The 22,101-nt window shown below is 36.9% G+C and overlaps 1 protein-coding gene across 14 annotated transcripts in view; it reads left to right on the plus strand.

Moving 5' to 3' along the window:
- LOC105471588 (leucine rich repeat containing 4C) overlaps nt 1–22,101 on the plus strand; it is a 1,332,829-nt gene that overhangs the window by 1,105,694 nt on the left and 205,034 nt on the right. The gene's annotated exons all lie outside the window — the stretch shown is intronic.

The following is a 22,101-nucleotide window of genomic DNA, read 5'->3' on the forward strand; positions in this document are numbered from 1 at the left end:
GATAAATAGATAAATGTAAAGGAAAATTACATAGTATGATTAGCAATATGTAGTATATACGGGGTAGTAGAATAGCCAGTAACTGGGAAAAGAGAATTAAAGCAAATGCTTGTTCTGAAAAGGTGCTTTTAATGAGACTTCAAAAAGCAAAGTACAAAACTGATCACATCAAAAAGAACATTACAAAACTGATTGTGCCAGCAAATGTTTCATTAGTATTATTTTTCTTTAAAGCAGTTCTTTATGTTGTATAATTTTTATGTGTTTTAATCATTTGCTTTTATTTTTCTACCAAGTGGTTCTCCATCTTCTTTACCTGTTTTCTACTGAACTGCAGATATTTTCCTCATTGATTTATGAGATATAAGCCTTTACTTTTCTTCATTTGTTTGTTTTGTTTTTTGAGACGGAATTTCACTCCGCCACCAGGCTGGAGTACAGTGGTGCAATCTTGGCTCACTGCAACCTCCACCTCCCGGGTTCAAGGGATCCTCCTGCCTCAGCCTCCCGAGTAGCTGGGACTACAGGCACATGCCACCATGCTCAGCTAATTTTTTGTATTTTTGGTAGAGATGAGTTTCACCATGTTGGCCAGGATGGTCTCGATCTGTTGACCTCAAGATCCACTCACCTCAGCCTCCCAAAGTGCTGGGATTACAGGCATGAGCCACCGCACCTGGCCACCTTTACTTTTCTAAATGATTAAACTGAATTATCAAATTGCTCTAAAATTTATACATTAATATTTGGGGAAAAACTGAAGATGTTTAATTTTTCATAATAATACTCTAGAATTTGACAACCATATGACTTGGCTACAGATAAACTTTGCTGTATTTTCTTTAAAAAGACTTTTTTTTTTTTTTGAGAAAAAGTGCCAGTAACATAATCTCTATCAACATACAAAGCACAGCACTGAGCTATGATTTACAAAGAAAACCACAGAAAAATCTCTATAATAAGGATCAAATATTTAGTATGTCATACCACATTTTCTAAGCACAAGGAACATCAATTTATATTTCTTTCTAGAATTGAACCCCAACCTTGCCACTCACTCAGGCAAAGGCAAGTTGAGATACAAAAAGTGATGTATCAACTGTGATGACTATCTTCTTTTCTGTTTTGTGAACTCTGAAAGATGATAAGACAAAGAAATTAATATAAATTTGAAAGTTTTTTATAGTTCATATATTTTAAGTGGGAAAGAAATGAGAAATATCAAACATCACTTCATTTTAGGGTTTTTGACTGTTGAGGCTCCTTTCAACAGCCTTTGATGTTATGATGCCAGCAGACAACTTTCAATAGAGCCTTGGCAAGTCCAAGGTTTCCTTAGTTTATTTTGTGCTACACTCCCCACCAAAACATGACATCTAACAGAACTATATGGATTGTGAGGCTGAGACTACTGGTAGAATGTTGACCTTCAAATCTTCACCCATGGTGGATAAGTGACTACATGAGCTTAATTTTTGGTTTCTGTCATTCAAAATTTATTTTTTTATTTGCTCCTCTGCATTTAGAAAAGACATATCCCTTTGTCCTTAGTGATCAGAAACCAGAATAAACAGACCTGATATTTAACCTCAGCTCTGCTATTCAGTAATATCATTGTATTACATAATGATACATGTATAATTGAATAATTTATCTGATCTTCAATATCTTGATTTTGTAAAATAGCTACAAAATTCCTATATTGTGGAATTGTGAGAATTAAATGAAAGAATGTTGTACCACACTTGTCAGAGTACCTGCACACAGCATTGATAAAGGTTATTATTACTTTTATCACATTTATTGCATTTTATACTTACACATATTAATACTATATTCCAAATGTATCCCCTATCCCCAGTCCCCAATACACATACATTCCTCATTCCCAGTGTATTTAGAGAAGAGGAATTTTTAACGAGCAAGGTTGGTAAAAGTAGTTATGTGACTACGTTATAATTCAACACTGTTAGTTTTCTGTTTTTTTCTTCTATTTTCTACAGGAAAGGGATGCAAAAAAAAAGTACTAACCAGTATTTGAACTGTACATGACCCATTGGTGAACTTCTCACGTTTTTGGCCATGTGAAAAAAAGAAAAATCAGAATTTCATATGCATTATGGGGTCTTGTTTTGCTTTATTTTAGCCCTAGTTTTTGTATGCTGGAAAATAGGATATAAAGTAGAAATAACCATGTGCTTGGGCAGGATGGGAAGGGGGATAAAGAAGACAGGTACTTAGGCAAATTAGAATATACTAGAGCAATGGAAAATATAGATAATTTTAATGAAACTGTTTCTCAATTAAAATTTCTAGCTATTCATTTCAGAACACCATAAGGAAGAATGATAAAAACCATACACCCACACAATCTTTAGATTTTTACTCTCTTGGAACCACATATGCCAAATTTCCAAGTAAATGTCAGTTTCCTTTTTATTCAACATATTAAAATCATCTTTAAATATTATAATTGTCCTAAAACACGAAGTTACTCCTCACTATTGCTCCTTGGAGAAAATTCACAAAATAAAGGAGAGAAGAAATTCATATTATTACAATTGATAAGGTCTTTTCAACTGCCCAGCTGTTCACCTAAAACATGTTCAATACTAAAAGCAGTACTTTATGATTAACAAAAATTTCCTGCCACAAACCATGTCTAATCACTGGTGACCTTGTTTATACTGGGACCTGTGATAAAAAGGGCTTCCATATACTAAGTATGTTCAACCAGGACAATTCAAACTATATTGCCTGCCTACTTTATGTAAAGTACTGCTCAAGGCATTGGGTAGAAAAGAGAACAATGCAGTCCATATACCTGCTTCCCTAGATTTATATTCTGAAATAGTACAAATTTTAAATCTCTTTAATTCATACAACACCCTTGTGAAGTTAGTTGGTTGATTTTTTTGCCCATTTGAGAAATTAAATAACAGGCTTATATACATTAAGCACCTTGACTAACAGATACGGAGTTCGAGGGTTTTTTTATTCTATAATCCATGTTATTTTTATTATATTGTGGAAAGACAAAGAGTTCTTTATTTTTGGACAACTACTATAGACTGTCCAAAGAAAAGATAGCATACCTGACTACAAACTTGTTTCCTGGGTACAAAGAATTTGCTGATGGCCAAGTGGTATCTATTAATCCTGAGACAATCTAAAGTCTCCAACTCCTGCAGAGTTAGATAATATGTTCCTGGGAGAAATCTAGAGTGCCAAAACACTACCTGTCACACTTGGGCTGTAAAGTTTACCTTAATAAAGAGGAGGAAAAGGTGTGAAAACACCCTCCGGTCCTTTGTAACTGGTTACTCATCTTGAAACAGGAAACAGGAAAAGGATGAATGCAGACACGAAGCAAACAGCATTCATCTATGGCTTTCTGGAGGCTTCTAAGTGATAGGATGAGTCATCTCTGCTATACTGTAAATTTCTAACAACAGGAGTCTCCTTCTCTTTTTATAGTCTAGTGACCAGAAACAGAACGAAGCCTTTTCCTACCAGACTCCCCCAAATCTTATTTTTAATGAAGATAACTCTGAATAGATGAGATTCATGTACGGTTTATTCAGAAATGTTGGAGTAAGTTTAGGTAATATTAACAAATTCCCTGCTGTCATTTTCATTTTTAAAAAAATTACTTTCGAAATGATTTCTTCATGAGAATATTACCAAAAGAAGTTTTTCTGAGGAATGAGATTAGTATGAGTGTACAAGATAGTCCTCATATTCATTTCAATGCTGAATTACCATTTTGGTCATATAGATTGCTGCTTTTTTTTTTTTTTTTTTTTTTTTTTTTTGAGACGGAGTCTCGCTCACTGCAAGCTCCGCCTCCCGGGTTCACTCCATTCTCCTGCCTCAGCCTCCTGTGTAGCTGGGACTACAGGCGCCCGCCACCTCGCCCGGCTAGTTTTTTGTATTTTTTTAGTAGAGACGGGGTTTCACCGTGTTCGCCAGGATGGTCTCGATCTCCTGACCTCGTGATCCGCCCGTCTCGGCCTCCCAAAGTGCTGGGATTACAGGCTTGAGCCACCGCGCCCGGCCAGATTGCTGCTTTTAGAGCACATCAGATTAAAACTTATTTAAAACTTCTGTCCTCTGGAAATCAGTAGCATGTATTCAACAGAACTTTATTTAGTCCTTTGAAATATCCTACAAAAGAGGAAAGACTTCTCTAGTCAATTAAGTTTGATAAATACTCCAAATATTATTTTAACTCATGGAGAGTCATATACATAAAAGCATGCTAAATTCTCTGAACTGCCCCACAGAAGTTGGATCCAACTAATTTTATTTAGTTCAATGACTCCAAAACATATCTTACTACAAAACCCTTTTTCACATTGAACTTATTTACTACCTTTAGAACATGTTCTTTGGAGATATAATTTCAATTGCTATGATAGAAGTCAAGCTGTTTCCAAACAGCCGCATCTTCATATGAACAATATAGTCAAGAGTTGTACTAGTTCCGTGTAAAAGAAAATTTAAAAGCATTTTAGAAAGTATCAATCACAGAAATTAAAAATAGATGTGATAGGGTTTAAGTTTAGAAAATCTAAAACAAGATTTCCACAGTTTGATGAATTATCTCCAGCTTTAGAAAGGTAAGAGTTGTAGGGCATATCTAGGGAACCACATGTAATTATGAATGGATTTAAGAATGATGGTGTCTGCATGTTCTCACTTATAAGTGGGACCTAAATGATGAGAACACATGAACATAGAAGGGAACAACACACACTGGGGCCTATCAGAGGGTGGAGAATGGGAAAAGTGAGAGGACAGGAAAAATAACCAATGGGCACTAGGCTTAATACCTGGGTGATGAAATAATCTGTACAACAAACCCCTATGACACAAGTTTACCTATGTAACACACATGCACAAGTGCCCCTGAATTTAAAACAAACATTAAAAAGAATGATGGTGTCAAACTCAAGTGCTTCTGGGAGAGGAGTAAACAGATTATTTCAGATTATAACCTATTTTAAACTGTTGTCCTTATTTAAAACCTTTGTCCATTTATCATAAAACAACTCTTGCAGATTATTGACTTTATGGTGTATTTATGATCCATTGTTTTGTGACAAATGGACAAAGGTTCTAGGGAGCAAAAACACAGACATAAGAAGACTTAAGCTGCCATTGTGTTGTTTTCAAAGCTACTGTAATAGCTCCATAAATGATATTTCAGCTTTCAATCATTTCCTAACTCACCCTCTGCACAGGAGCTAGAGTGATTATTTAAAAATGTAAATTACATTGCATGATTTCCTTTCTGAAAATCTTCCAATCAAATCCACAATTTTTACCCTCATCTGTAAAGCCTTACTGGTCTGTCCTCTGATTCCCTCTGAACACATTTTTTACTCAGTCAGCCGATGCTGATTTTCTCACGAAGCTGTGAAAATTCCAAGCACTCTCCCACATCGGGGTTTTGCTCTCCTGATTGCTTTTGTCTGGAGTGCTTTTCCTATAGCTGTACATGCGTTTCTTTACATATCTTGCTTCAGATGTGCGCATCATGGTGAGGACGTCCCTGACCACTCTCCTCCACTCCCTTTCCCTGATTCACTCTTCTTCTTTTTTTTTTTTTTTTTTTTTTTGAGATGGAGTCTGACTCTGTCGCCCAGGCTGGAGTGCAGTGGTGAGATCTCGGCTCACTGCTGCAAGCTCCGCCTCCCGGGTTCACGCCATTCTCCTGCTTCAGCCTCCCCAGTAGCTGGGACTACAGGCGCCGCCACCACGCCCAGCTAATTTTTTTGTATTTTTAGTAGAGACGGGGTTTTACTGTTTAGCCAGGATGGTCTGGATCTCCTGACCTCGTGATCCGCCCGTCTCGGCCTCCCAAAATGCTGGGATTACAGGTGTGAGCCACCGCACCCGGCCCGATTCGCTCTTCTGCATTGCACTTAGCACTAGCTGATATTATACTTCAGATTTATGTGTCTACTTACTCTCTCCACATTAACTGAAGTGATACTAAATGCTGTGAGACATAATCCTTGAAGTTTTAACAGCATAGTACAATAGAGGATAGTTTTTTCCCAGTTTTATGAATCTGAATGTTGGTGGCAGCAGCAAGATGAGGCTGGGGATCTGCTCCATACAGTCATTCAGGAATAAAGACTGACTTCTGTAAGCCTGTGGCATTCAAGTTTGTCCAGGCGTCTTCATATAGCAAGCAGGCAAGGGAAGAGAGAAGAATCAATGGTATGTGGGAAACATGTATTAGCCAGGCCCAAAATAGTGCACATCACTTCCTTTCACACTCCTTTGGCCACAACTCAGTCCTATGGATACACATCACCGTAGAAAAAAACTGGGATATGTAGTTCAGCAGTCTGTCAAGAAAAAGGAGAAAGGTTTGGCGAATAGCTACCTATGTTCTGTCACAGTTACTCAGGTTAAAAGGTAGATTTCACGCAGGCAGGGATTTTGTTTCGGCTACTATTATATCGCCATCATCTAGGACAATGTCTGGCAAATAGTACTCTACTAAAAACTATATATTCAACTTAAATATAAAGACCTCATACAATGCTTAGTATGTATCAGACACTGGTCTGTGTGCTTGACATGGAGCGCTTTTCAAAATGACCCTATGTGGTGGAGGCTATTAGTGTCTACATTTTACAGATGAAGTTCATGAGGCAAAGAGATGAAAAACATTCCTGAAGTCATAGAGCTAGTAAAAGTTGGAGTATAGACTTGAATCCAGTTTATCTGGATCCAGAGCTCATGTACTTAGCTGCATTACACAGTACTACTCTAGACATGGACTGAATGAGTAATTACATAAACAGGAAATTTCAAAAAGTTAGATGAATCCATTCTCTTCAAGATAGGCACCGTTATAAAAAGTTAAGTTTTCCATGATGTAGGTATAATCAGAAGCAGAAGAGTGTCATACAATGACGGTGAAAAAGAAATTCACCTGGGTGAACATTTGAATTTGGCACATCTAACAATTGTCATAACTACATTTCTAAGATTTTCTGCTTCTCCATCCTAATCACATAATACATTTTTCGTGCTCTAGCAAAGTAAATACAATTAGAATCCATTCCAGTTTTATTAAATGTCTTAATTCTTTATTTTCTATTGTTTTGGCTATTTCATTTGGAAGGATGCTTGAAAAGCCCTGTAATAAGAAAGTTCACCTTCTGTCTTACATCTCAATAAGAGAGGACTTAGGTGTAGGATTTATAGACTGAAGAAGAAATGTTAAGCCTAAATTCTAATTCAGAAATATATTTTTTGATATGTCTTTAAATATCATCTACAAAACCCACCTCTTTCTTGATATAATAAAAATATGTATAAATTAAACAATATAGCACAGACACACGTTGCATTCTGACTTTTGTGTACAGGGTCATGGTTTCTGCACCTAAAAGAATGTAACACAGGAAATAAGAGAAATTATGAGATGCTACAATGTATTAAAATGTTTTAATTTATAAAAGCCTTTGTTTTTTGTTTGTACATTTAAAAAATAGTGTCAAGCCTATTATTTATGAGTGAAAAGTCTATAGTTGCTTAGTTACTTTAAAAGTTATAAATACGTGGGATTTTGTGACTCAACCAGATATTGGTTGACTAACCAAGCAAAAGTTTCCAATGAGTATTGATAATGATCAGATGAATGGGTTTAGTGATTTCTACTGATTTTCAGTGGCCAGATCACTATTATCCTATATGGTTTTGTTCCTGCTTTGTTGCTGCTGCTGCTTTTAGGTAGCCCAGGAGGGAGGGAAGAAGGAAAGATAAAAGGGAGAGAAGAAAGAAATAAAGTAAAAATTTGAGATAAGTACTCTGAATTGTGTTAATCCTTTTTTTTCATGCCTTGCTCTCTGCTGACTGGCTGGATGGCTTGCATATTTATGTATGCATATGCATATATATGTACATATTTAAGTATTATAGATTTATCTGGTGACTTCAGTACTCTGCCAGAAGTATTATTTGTTAATTAATGTGCTTATAATTGCTTGAATATTGCAAGTAACCACAAAACAATTATGAGTATACACACCCAATGAGATAGAATGTAGACAGCAAAATAAAATATAATTACCTTCTTCCCCTACTCACACTTGGTGGTGTATTACTGTGAAATAGTGAAGTAGACTGCTCTTAAAATCTTTTATTATGTCCTCAAAACTTATTTTCTCAATCTTCTCAAACTCTAGCCTACTGGCCTTATGGATAATAATACCCATTGGCTTACTGTGTGTGTGTGTGTGTGTGTGTGTGTGTGATCTTCTGAAACCATTATTAAAAGCTTTACTAAAATGTTTCAATTGTGTCCTTGCTAAGCAAATGTTCCCAGTAACCACAAACTTAATATTTAGAAATCATTTAGCAGTCTTAAGACCTTTGAAAACATTATAGGTGCCCTTAAATATAAAATGTAACAGGATCCCCAGCAGCATCCTCTGTGTACATACTAAAACACAGCAAGGAAAAATACCAGGTTAGGTTTTCCCATCTGAAGCACCAAGGACTGCAGAATTGTATCCACTAAGAACGTTTTTGTTGTTGTTGTTTGTGTAAGCCATCCAGCCAGTCAGCAGACAGTGATGTATGATAAAGCGTTAAGATAATTGGGGGTATCTAAGATTTTTACTTTATTTCTTATCTTCTCTTCCTTTCCTCCTTTTTTCCTTCCTCCCTATCACTCTCTCTCTTCTACACAACAATACCAGCAATAAAAATGTATCAGATAACAGTGACCTGACCACTGGAAATGAATTGAAGTCACTCATCTGATCATTATCAATACTTATTGGAAACTGTTCCTCAGTTAAGAGTCACACAATCCCACGTATTTATAATGTCTTTTTTTTTTTTTTTTTTTTTTTTTTTGAGACAAAGTCTCGCTCTTGTCCCCCAGGCTGGAGTGCAATGGCACAATCTCAGCTCACTGCAACCTCCACCTCCCAGGTTCAAGAGATTCTCCTGCCTCAGTCCCCTGAGTAGCTGGGATTACAGGCACCTGCTACCATGCCTGGCTGGTTTTGGTATTTTCAGTAGAGATGGGGTTTCACCATGTTGACCCGGCTGGTCTCGAACACCTGACCTCAGGTGATCCTCCCACTTCGGCCTCCTAAAGTGCTAGGATTACAGGTGTGAGCCACCATGCCAGGTCATATTTACAATTTTAAAAATAACTCGACAACTGCAATTTTTCACTCATAAATAATATGCTTAATATTACTTTAAAATGTACAAACAAAAAGTCCAAGGCTTTTCTACATTAAAAACTTTTATATGTTGTAGCATCTCACAAATATGTGTATGTATAATTAAATAATATGAATGAATATATAAAGATGATTAATCAGAATAATTCCGCATACCCACTAATAAAACTGAACTTAAGGAGTAAGGATTCCCTTATATATTGTTTGATTATAGCAAGAGGAGGAGTTCATAAAAAAATTGAAAGTAAGATATTTTTGGTGGCCTTCACTCTCTATGCTATTCTTGTTTTAATATCCAGAACACCTCATATATTCAGATTCTTTCAGACACTTGCATGGGTCATAAGTGTACCTACTCAGTCATCCATTAATTCACTAAATATCTATGTGTGATAAACATGGTCCCTGCGTTTAAATAACTTACTGTTTCAGAGAGAGAGAGAGAAATAAATGTTAATGATATGGCTTGACAACTGGCTTAGTGAAGATATATGCAGATGCTATAATGAGAACAGAAGATGAAGGAAACTCTATTTTGCCTAACAGATATAAGAAATAGATAACGTAGCTAAAAGTTGTAGAACAACTAGAAAGTATTGACATGGACAAGGCAGAATGCTCCAATCCATGAACAATTATGTAAAAGAAGATAATGTGTTCAGAGAGTTAAATGTGCTTTAGCTTCATTAGCTTGGAAAGTGGAAAGAATAAAACACAGGGAGATAAAGTCCAGGAAAGGAAGAATACTTTTAAAATAAAAATTAGATACCTTAATTTACACAAGTGTTGATGATAAAAAGATGTAACGTTGCTTGTTGTGAGTTGAATTGTGTTTTCAAAAAACATATGTTAAAGTTCTAACCCCTGGTAGTTATAAATGTGTCCTTATTTGAAAATAGAGTCTTTGCAGATACAATCAGGTTAAAATGAGATTAGGATTTAGGTGGGCCCTAACTCCAATGACTGGTGTCTTGAAAAAATGAACTAAAATAAAAATTAGACATACAGGAAGACACACATAGAGAGAAGAAGGCCATATGGAGATGGAGGCAGAAATTGAAGTTAAAGTGCCACAAATCAAGGGACGCTTGGAGTTACTAAAAGCAAGAAGAGACAAGGAAAGATTCCCCCATAGAGCCTTCAGAGAGATTGTGGCCTGGCCATATTTTACTTTTTGGCTTCTGACCTCCAGGAACTGTAAGAGAATAAATTGCTGCTGTTTTAAGCCACCTCATTTGTGACACTTTGTTATGGCCACCCTAGGAAACTAATATACTGCTAAAGTGCATTCAATTTTTAAAGGTCACAAAATATAGAAAAAGCTTCATCACAGAAATTGCTTCTCAAGTGTTAATTTACATGTTACGGCACTTGGGTCAATGCTGTTAATCTTACCTGTATTCACTAGGGTTCTCCAGAGAAGCTGAACCAATAGAATATATAAAAATGAACATGTATGCAGGATTTATTAATATTATGGGAATTGTCTTATGTAATTATGGAAACTAGGAAGTCCCACAATATGCTTCCTGCAAGCTGGATAACCTGGAAAGCTGGTGGCATAACTCAGTCCCAGTCTGAAGAATGGCAGGGTTTGGGGCTACTGGTGTTAAGTCTCAGCGTTCGAAGATCCATGAACCAGAAGTTCTGATACCTGATGGCAGGAGAAGACGCATGTCTCAGCTCAAGAAGAGAGACAGAATTCAACCTTCTTCCACCTTGTGGTTCTATTAGGCCATTCAACCAGTTGGATGATGCCTGCCCACTCTGGAGACGGGAGGTTTCTTTGCTCAGTCTACTCATTCAAATGTTAATCACTTTCTGTGCCTTGCTTATTTTACCTACTGTAATATCCTCCACGCCCATCCATGTTTCAGTCAATGACAGTATTTCATTCTTTTTTTATAGATAAATAGTATTTCATTGTGTATATATGCCGCATTTTCTTCATTCATTCATCTATTGATGGACATGTAGGTTGATTTTATATCTTGGCTATTGTAAATAGTGTTGCAAGAAACATGGGAATGCAGATACATCTTTGACATACTGATTTTCTTTCCTTTGGATGTATACCAAGTAGTGGGATTGCTAGACCATATGGTAGTTCTATTTTTAGCTTTTGGAGAAACCTCTATACTGTTTTCCATAATGGCTATACTAATTAACATTCCCACCAACAGTGTATAAGAATTCCCTTTTCTCCATGTCCTCACCAACATTTGCTATTTTTTTTTGTCTTTTTGATAATTGTCACTCTAACTGGGGTGAGACATAGTAAGTACTACATGGTCTCACTTATATATGAAAGCTAAAAAAGTTGATCCTGTAGCAGTAGAGAGTAGAATAGTGGTTCCTAGAGTCTGGGTAGGGGATGGGGAAGGGAAGAATAGTGAACAATTGGTTAATGGATACAAAATTATAAGATAGGAGAAATGAGTTCTAGTGCTCTATAACAGTATAGTTAACAGTAATTTATTTTATATTTTCAAACAGCTAGAAGACAGGTGATACAGTTTGGCTGTGTCCCAACCCAAATCTTAGCTTGAATTGTAGTTCCCATAATCCCCACATCATGGGAGGGACCTGGTAGAAGGTAATTGAATCATGGAGTTGGTTACCTCCATGTTGTTCTCATGATAGTGAGTAAGTTCTCATGAGATCTGATGGTTTTATAAGGGGCTTTTCCTCCTTTGCTCAGCTCGTTCTGTCTCCTGCCACCCTGTGAAGAGGTGTCTTCCACCATGATAGTAAGTTTCCTGAGTCCTCCCCAGCCATGCAGAACAGTGAGTCAATTAAACCTCTTTCCTTTATAAATTACCCAGTCTTGGGTATTTCTTCATAGCACCATGAGAACAGACTAATACAAGATTCTGAATGTTCCCAACATAAAGAAATAATCAGTGTTCAAGGTTGTAGATATGGTAATTACCCTTATTTGATCATTACACATTGTATACATGCATCAAAATATCACTCTGTACCCCATAAATACATTCAATTATTATATGTTAATTAAAAATAATATTTTTATAAGTGAGAGAGCTACCTTTTTAATGCTAACTTTCCCCAGAAACACCCTCACAGACACACCCAGAAATAATGTTTTACCAGCTATCTGTGTATCATTTACCCCAGTCAAGCTGACAGATAAAATGAGTATCACACCACCTCAAATTCTACTATGTAAGTAAGTGCAATTTATATAGATTCATAATTTGACTACCTCTTCTTCATTAATTTAACACCCAACTGGTATGACTCATTGGATTCTGAGAATGGCACTATACCTAGTTAGAAAGTAACTACCGGCCGGGCGTGGTGGCTTACCCCTGTAATCCCAGCACTTTGGGAGGCCGAGGCGGGTGAATCACGAGCCCAGGAGATTGAGACCATCCTGGCTAACACAGTGAAACCCCATCTCTACTAAAAATGCAAAACATTAGCCGGATGTGGTGGCACGTCCAGCTACTTGAGAGGCTGAGGCAGGAGGATTGCTTGAATCTGGGAGGCGGAGGTTGTAGCAAGCCAAGACTGCACCACTGCACTCCAGCCTGGGCAACAGATTGAGACTCCGTCAAAAAAAAAAAAAGAAGAAAAGAAAGAAAAGGGAAATAACTACCAAGCGGTTGTGCAGTCAATATTTGAATACCTCAAATGATTATAAACTGATTACCTTCAACGACAGTCTATTCTACTCTTGGATAGTTTTGACAGGTAGAATTTTTTTATGTTGAGCTGAAATTGCATTTCCTGTTTCCTGTCATCCCTACCTTTGTTTCCTGTTCTATACCATGAGGTACACAAAAGAGTTTGAATCATAGTTTACCAGAATAACCCAGAAACCCTGATTCCTGCCCAGTCCTCTCAAAGTCTGTTTGCTTTCTACAGACTCAACACCCTCACATCCTTCCAGCATGACTCATGTGGCATGGTTTCAGTTTACTGCACTGTTTCCCTTGCTCCCCTCAACTTGTTTACATTAGCTATGTGCACTGGCATTTCAGCTACACGTCGTTTTGCTGCTCGTCATCAGAGTGTTGGGTTCTGTTCTCCTGTGACATCACTGCATGACTAGCTTGCCCAAGTAAAACAAGGTTTAATTAAATCTTAATGTTGCACCCAGCTCTTTACAGAACTAACTGTTATTTTCACTTCCTTGTGCTATTAGCAGAATACATAATGAGAGTGTATGGAGTACAGAATCAGCCCCACTTATAACGAGTAGCATTTTGTCACTCACTCATGGTCTATTTGCACTAAGCTTACTTTTCGGCTCATCACAGGTCTCAATTTTCCCCCACAGACAGATCAACTTTTATTTGTGGTAGTATTTGTTCTTTTTGAGTTACTAAGGTGGCATCATAAAAACATTAAAATATATTAATATGTCTTTGAAAAGAAGCTATTTAATACACTTCATGCAGAAAGTTTTAGGAATTACCCCCCTCATGCTGCTATTATCCGGTTACCTTTTTCACATTTATGAATTGTCTAAATGGAAACCATTAGTCTCTGAGCCCTCCAAATGCAAATAAACCATAAAATATTCTGTATTTAAACTGATAATCACTTCTCTTTCATTTTTAAATTATGACAGAAGTGATTATCAAAGTTATTCTCTGGGGGAAAATTACAAAGTGATACCACCCGAGTACTTGTGAGATTACTAATTTTTTAACCAGCTCATAAATCCTCAGGAAATGTACAATACCTCAATTATTAAATATTAATCCAGAAAGACTTATTCCAGTGGTCGACTATTCTTGCCTGCCTTAGAGAAGTCACAGAAGGAGTATGATGATGTGGATTAAAATATGCATGCAACTTGTCAACAACTTTAGTTGTCTCCAATAGCTAAAGGCAAATATGAAAAAAAATCACACAATGTGTGGCAGTATTATACCGTACCGTTGAACTGATAATGATGTGAATATGTTCTTTTAGGCAATTCATCTCTTAATTTCTTTTTACTTCAGGTGATAGTAATGATATGGTCTCTTTATTTTGACATAAAAACCAGAGAGCCTAGCAGGCTTCCTAGACACCAGACTTGTAATTCTCATGTTAAAATAAATCAGGATAAAGTGACTACATAGATTTAACTCCACTTTAGATAAAAATATTGTGGCACAGAATACTGAACTATCTTTCCAACCCTTCACAGGCCATGGAAGAGTGGAATATCAAGTTTGGGTATAAATGTTCTCATTTTAGTTCTTACTATGCAAAGCAAATTCTTTTAAAATATGTATAAAAATATTTCACTTTTAGTAATGTCTGTCTACAAACCCTGTCACTGTCTGTGTTACATATTTGTTAACATGTATAAAGATCATGACATTTTTACATAATGATTAATTCCTTTCTTTAAAAAATTTCAAGCAAATTCACAATTAGAATTTGGAAGCATAAGTGAAAATTTTTTCTTGATATTCTAAAGGATGAAAGTTTTTATTGGTCAATATAAAAGTAATTAACTTTATTGTTTTGGTTACTAAATTTTGCTGTAGTTCTAGAGTCAATGTAGAGTGTAGTGAAATCAGTTTTATGAATTCTGCTTGAGATACTTTTTGTTGCTGTTTAATAGACTAAAAATTTAGAAAATGTACAGGCAGAAGAGAAGTTACAAAAGACTCATCACCAACACCTGGCCCAGTGCATAGCTAATTCAGAGTAAATGTTTATTAAGGGAATGGCTGACTGATAGACTGACAGATGGACTGACTGACTGACTAAATCAGTGACTATGAAAACATTTTCATACACTGAACTCAAATCCAAGATTATTTTGAAGCTCCATAGCTTTTGATGAATATCGCTTCTCAGCCTTTTGGCTAAGAGCAAGTGTAATTAATACCAACTTCTTTCTGATAACAGATAATAATAGAGGCCCTTTTCTTGGTCATTCATTTTCTATAAGGGAACAGTAAGGCTCAATGAATTTGAAATAAATATGAAACACTGAGATTTCCCATTTAGATCTTCCTATTTATTTATGAAAAAAAATAGCCTCTCTATGTAAGCAAGGCATCTCACGTGACTCCAAAGGGCATGCATTCTCCAAAAGTAGCCTCTGTTGAAAGTCCTGTCATTGGAAATGGCAGATTTCTGCATGGCTCCTCATAGAAGTCAACAGGAGACTTACATTTCTTTCTCTGTCATTGAGAGAGGCTCCTATTAGCGATAAGGATGCACCTCAACTCTCAGACATAGACCACCTCAACTAACCACATTCAGCATTAAAATTTCCCAACAGTAGTCCTACACTTGAATCTTTTCTTGTGGTATTTTTTACTTCTAATCCACAAGCAAATCCTATTAAGATTTCTTCCAAAACATATTTCAAAACCGATCTACATTTCTGTGTCCATTTCCACGGCTATGTTTGAAACCTTTATCACTCTTTCCCAGATTTCTGAAATATTCCTGAACTTTCCTCTCTGCACTCAATCTTACCTTTACAATCCATTTTCTACACACTGGTTATTATCATCTTTAAAAAACTCATATCAATGGCTCTCTCCACTTATATTTTAGAAGATTTCATTGCAATGAGAATGAAATCCAGCAATGCTGTCAGGAGCTGCAAGTTCCTGCATTGTTTGATTTCTGTCTAGCTCTCTTAATTTCAATTTCTAGCAATGTCTTTATCATACTCCAGAAGCAATGGTTTTTTGTTTGTCCTTGGACAGGTTAAGTATTGCAAACTGATCTAAGCTTCTTTGGCCCTGCACAACACACAGCAATCGTTTTTTGTTGTTGTTGTTTGTTTGTTTTTGTTGTTGTTGTTGTTGTTGTTGTTGTTTTGAGACTGAGTCCTGCCTGGAGTGCAGTGGCATGATCTTGGCTCACTACAACCTCCACCTCCTGGGTTCAAGCAATTCTCTGCCTCAGTCTCCTCAGTAGCTGGGATTACAGGTACCTGCCACCATGCCCAGCTAATTTTTGTATTTGTAGTAGAGACGGGGTTTCACCATCTTGTCCAGGCTGGTCTTGAACTTCTGACGTAGTGATCCACCCACCTCAACCTCCCAAAGTGCTGGGATTACAAGCCTGAGCCACTGCGCCCGGCCAGACTTATTTTTGGTAAATAATAATCGCAAAGAAGCCTGAGCCCATAGTGTTAGCTATGCCCTCAGTACTTAATTTTGGTAAACACAAAGTTGTATTAGACAAACATGCTTTCAATAGTGAGCAGCAAGCAACAGTTTTTATAACCTGTTCTAAGTGCAACAAAATTCCACCTTTTTTTTTTCTTTTTTTTTTTTTTAGGTTTTCAAAATGCCACCTTTCAGCAGACAGCATTCCAACCTTATGGTTGGATCAATCAGTGTTCTTCTCACCCATGGCTAGACAGAGAACCAGTTACAGATCAAAGCTTTGGGTGTCATCCCTAACTTAAAGATACATGCCTCTGGCCTCACTAGATTCTTAAATGGTCTTAATCTGATTGTGAGTAGTATCTCAAATATGTTTGTCAATCCATATATGTTGAACACCATTAATTTCTATCATCCCAATCATTGACACATTTATTTGCTGGAAAATGACAGTTTCTGATATTAGCTATGATCATTGGCTGCCTGGTGTTGATTAAAAGTGAAAAAAATAAGTATTAGTAGCTATCTTTCAAACATGACTTTTTTATATAATCCTAGCAAATATGGTTTCTTTTTTTTTTTTTCTTTTGAGACAGGGCCTTGCTCTGTTGCCCAGGCTGCAGAGCAGTAGCACCATCAAAGCTTACTGCAGCCTCTATCTTCTGGGCTCTAACGACCCTCCCCACTCAGCCTCCCAAGTAACTTGGACTATAGGCAGGTGCCACCAAACCTGGCTATTTTCCTTTTTTAAGTGATGGGGTCTCACTATATTGCCCAGGCTGATCTTGAACTCCTGGTTCAAGCTGCCCTCTTGCTTTGGCCTACCAAAGTGCTGAGGTTACAGGCATGAGATATCATGCCTGGCCTGGATTCTTAATTTAGATAAGTGACCCTTCCTTTCCTGGAGTCAAAGCAAAAGTAGCTGAAACTTACATAATAATACTGAAGTAGTTTCTAATAAGTTGAAGACATTTTAACATTAAGGTCACTTCAGAAATTTTGCACTGTTGTTGGCTTTGTTAGGAAATGGCGTGAATATGTTTCCTAAGGCTTTACCCATGTCTGGCTCTTTCTCGTTCTTCAGGTTTAAGCTCAAATTTCACCTTTCAACTAGTCCTTCCATTGCCGATCTATTTGTAGAAGAGAAATAATACTAATAAAGTAATAATGGTAACTATGACTATACTAATAGTAATTTTGAGCATTTCTATTTGCTAAGCACTGGGCTAATCTTTGTGTATTTATTTATTTATTTATTTATTTATTTATTTATTTATTTATTTTGAGACAGAATCTCGCTCTGTCACCCAGGCTGGAGTGCAGTGGTGCAATCTCGGCTCACTGCAACCTCCGCCTCCCAGGTTCACGCCATTCTCCTGCCTCAGCCTCCTGAGTGGCTGGGACTACAGGCGCCCGCCACCACGCCCGGCTAAGTTTTTGTATTTTTAGTGGAGATGGGGTTTCACCGTGTTCACCAGGATGGTCTCGATTTCCTGACCTCGTGATCCGCCCACCTCGGCCTCCCAAAGTGCTGGGATTACAGGCGTGAGCCACCGCGCCCAGCCTATCTTTGTGTATTTATTAACTGATTTAGTCCTCAAAATAAGACTATGAAGTGGAATAGTTAGCTTCAATTTACAGCAGAGGAACCTGAGGCACAAGATCTTGCCAACACAGCATAATAGATAAATAGCAGAGCTGGGATTTGAATCCCCAATCCAAAGCTTATGCTCTTCAATTAAGCAGCCCTGTCTGACCCCATCCTAGTCATTATCACATCACCCTGTTTATTTCTCAATAATTTTTACCCTAATCTGTAAATATTTGTATTTGCTTAATTGTTCTGTCTCATTTATCAAGAAATGTTTCTCAAGAATTGTTCTTTCTCATGCTTTCAAGAAAATATAGATATCTTGAGAGCTGGGACCTTACCTAGCCTATTCGTTACTCTGTCACTGGATCTAATACTATCCCTGGTGCATAGTTAGTGCTCAGTTTATTGTTTTTCATAAGTGAGTGAGGGTGGTAGAACTCAGATACAGCACTGCTAATTCTAATTTTCATTGCCTATTTCATTTTGCCATGAGATTTAGAATTGCTAAGCTTCTATGACATTCTCTGCTACCTGTGTCTTGCATCTGATGTCATATGAATTCAAGCGTGGATTTACTAAGTCTTCTTTTGACATCTGACAAAAAACTCCTCACCTTTATGGAAAAAAACCACTCACCTTTCATCCATTCTCTGTGCTATTGCCAGAGCAATACTTTTAGAATCAAGCTTACTTAAAATCCATCAGAACTTCTGCATCTGCATAATTTTAAGGATCATGTTCAAACTCCTTATGACATATGACATAGCTCATTAATTGGTCTGCCTAATCATGGATGTCAATTTGTTACATTCACACTTCTAGGTAAGCATGTGTACCTACACACTAAACACACATAAACTCACACACAATCACATACTTGCCACCTATCACACTAATCATTCTGAATTTCTTGTTCATTGAAGGGAAGATATCAGGCTCTTTTACGGGGTCTTCCCTCTGACTAGTGAGATCTTCTATACTTCCTTAATTAACTAATGCCTACTTGGTTTTAAAGCCTAATTTCTTCAGAAAGTTGTCCTTGATCCTCCTCAGTCTTATCTTGGTACCTCCAATAGCACCTAATACATACATTGTTTAATCCTAGAATATGTCATATTATTCTATAATTGTTTATATACATTACTACCTCATTCAATAGAGGGTGGGTTCCTTGAAGTAGGATCTGTGTTGCTTTTAGCACAGTGTTCTTTCCAGAATAGGTGCTCTAGAAATATTTGATGAAAAAATCCATAGGAGAAAAAAAGGAATAAGCTCTAATTCTAAAGCAACCCGAGACATGAGAATCATCTGTGGCAAACTGTCCTTCAGAGGTATGTTCACTTGCTAGCTGCATTTTATAACTTTAGTGGATAGGGCCAACATTATTCCCTGGTGATGTCAATACGGCCCCTTCATCAGTCTGAAAAATCCGCTGGCAATGAAAATACATGGAGTCTGGAAACTGTTTATGAAACGATGAAGGTGAGTCAATAGACTCTGTTCCAAGTTGGCAAGAAGAGATGTTGTCCTAAACATCTAAAGCGCCATAATTCACATTGAGCTGCTCATTAATTTAAATGTTAATGTAAATTTAAAACATGTTGTATTGATTTGGAACTATTTTTATATGAATATTGCATAACTGAGCTTCTAACAGCAGAGTCCAAATGGACATTCCTTCACATTAACTTATTATAATTAAGAGAACAAGTGACCTTTCCCCTTTTTTGTCATGTAAAATCATTTGTTTTAGTTACAACATTTAGCTATGAGAAGCTATAAGAACTTCTGCCTTTGAGTGCAATTGCTTTAGGCTGTTCTGAGCAAAAGGATTCATTTCCAAGCCTATTATTTTAGGGTATTGAACATTTAATTTCAAATATGTATAGAGATTTGTGTCTTTCCCATTTCATTGGTGAGTAAAATAAAGTTACCATGACAATCCTGGTTAATTTAGTCTCTTTTGTTAGTACTTCAGTCATAATCTCTTTTTATTGAGATTTATATTTCCAAAGGAAAATACAATTTACAGAGGATATTCCATTATATTATTCCCACAGAAAATAAATTATAATGGTGGTGAGGATGCTGACAATACCTGGATATCTCTATATATGCTTACTCTGGGACAGACCCTGATGCAAAGTATCCTATAGAAATTTCTTCATTAAATCCCAAAGCAGCACAAAAGGGATGGACCTCTCACTATCCTGTTTCATAAATTAGGATAGTGACCCATAGAAAAGTTCTACAACCAGGAAGTGGGGCTGCTGACCTTAGGTTGGTCTGACTCCAAGGTCTTCTGTAACCTATGCTCCCTGAGTCTTAATGTGCACAATGTGATTGGCACATTGAAGCCTAGAGAAGTGAATTTCTTGGCCGGGCACAGTGGCTCACGCCTGTAATCCTTGCACTTCGGGAGGCTGAGACAGGTGGATTACCTGAAGTCAGGAGTTTGAGACCAGCCTGGACAATACGGCAAAACCTCATCTCTACTAAAATTACAAAAATTAGCCAGGTATGGTGGCACATGCCTGTAATCCCAGTTACCCAGGAGGCTGAGGCAGGAGAATCCCTTGAACCCAGGAGGCGGAGGTTGCAGTGAGCTGAGATTGCCTCACTGCACTCCAGCCTGAGTGACAGAGTAAGACTCTGTCTCAAAAAAAAAAAAAAAAAAGTGAATTTCTTTTTTAAAACATGCAATTGAAGAATCAGTGCTACCATTGAGAAACTGGGTAGATGAATGAAATCCTAAAACCTGCTTTCTAGTTCATGGACATATAGTATCTTACTCCCTTCACCTGTGCAGTATAATATTTAGTGAATCGATTGGTGAGTCCCTTCCAGCCCCACATTTAATGAAGCTGTATAATATGATTCACTTTGTTCTAACCAACAAACCCCCTGCCTTGTTCTCATCACAACCACCTGTCGTAGAACTTCTAATCTGATGCTATATCCCTGCCAGCAGCCCCACCACGCTCAGTTCTCTGTACTAAGAATCCTGATATGAACAAATTTATTTGAAACTTATTAAATACCAAGTAGAAAACTCAGAAGGAGGAGGAGGCATCATTTTGTCCCCCTGAACATACAATTGAAATGGAATGCCAAAATCAGATTCCTGAGAAATTAGACAAGGCATTCAGGTATGAAAAGATCAATATCAAATGATGCATTCAGAGGCTAAGATACAACAGGTCTGATAGAATCTGCCTCAGTTGAATATGTGCGGACCCAGAAGTAGCCATCAACTTCTGTAGTGCCAGGATACATAGCATAGTTCATAGTAAGAAAAAGTATAGGCTTGGGGATTAAACAGACTTGCCAGTTCTGCCACTTATCTCTTTCTGGGTTAAACTAAGTTGTTTAACTGACTTGAACATCCTTACCTCTGTTTCTTAATGTGTAAAATGAGAATTATAATCCAAATTTTTATGGAGTAGTCATGAAGCTTAATTTGTAAAGTAATGTAGAGAGATTAGCCCAGTACATTAGAAGTATAATGCAAGCTTAGTTTCTTTTATTCTAATAATAGTAGCAAACAAATCTGATATGCCAGTTTTAAAATTGTCTTTGCAAGTAGTAATTTCACCTATCACTCAACCCTTCAGTTTTAGGAAATGTATTGTTTTTGCAAGACAACAACATATGAACACTAATTAAATATGAATATTTCAACCAAAAATACCTTTTTCCTTGGAAGATATGTGAGGGGAAGAAAATCATCATATCATGCTAAATTCTGTAAGCTATCTTACATATTTTTTGTAAGTGGTTTGCCCAGTCCCTTCAGAATTTCAACTTCTCCTTAACATCAGGATACCTGAAGGATGGACAACTGACCTACTGGTCATTAGGCTCCAAAGGGTTATTAATCTTCTGAGTTAAAAATAAAATTGTACTAAACTCCATCAGGTAGATAATTAATTTTTTTCAAGTAATACACGAATCTCAAATTCAGTGACTACAACCACCTTAGTATCACTTACCTACAAATAACTCATGCTCGAGAGAGAGAAGTTAACAATTGGTATATATAAGTGTATAAAAATTCAGGCTTTATTTAAGCATGAGAGTTTTGCTTCCACAAAATCTTCCTGATCATTCTACCCATATCAAAACATACCCTTAGAAGGAAAATTATCGTAGAATTTGAAAGATGGAAGGGTCCTTG

The sequence above is a fragment of the Macaca nemestrina genome, chromosome 12 (genome assembly GCF_043159975.1).
Source record: "Macaca nemestrina isolate mMacNem1 chromosome 12, mMacNem.hap1, whole genome shotgun sequence".
Classification (NCBI taxonomy): domain Eukaryota; kingdom Metazoa; phylum Chordata; class Mammalia; order Primates; family Cercopithecidae; genus Macaca; species Macaca nemestrina.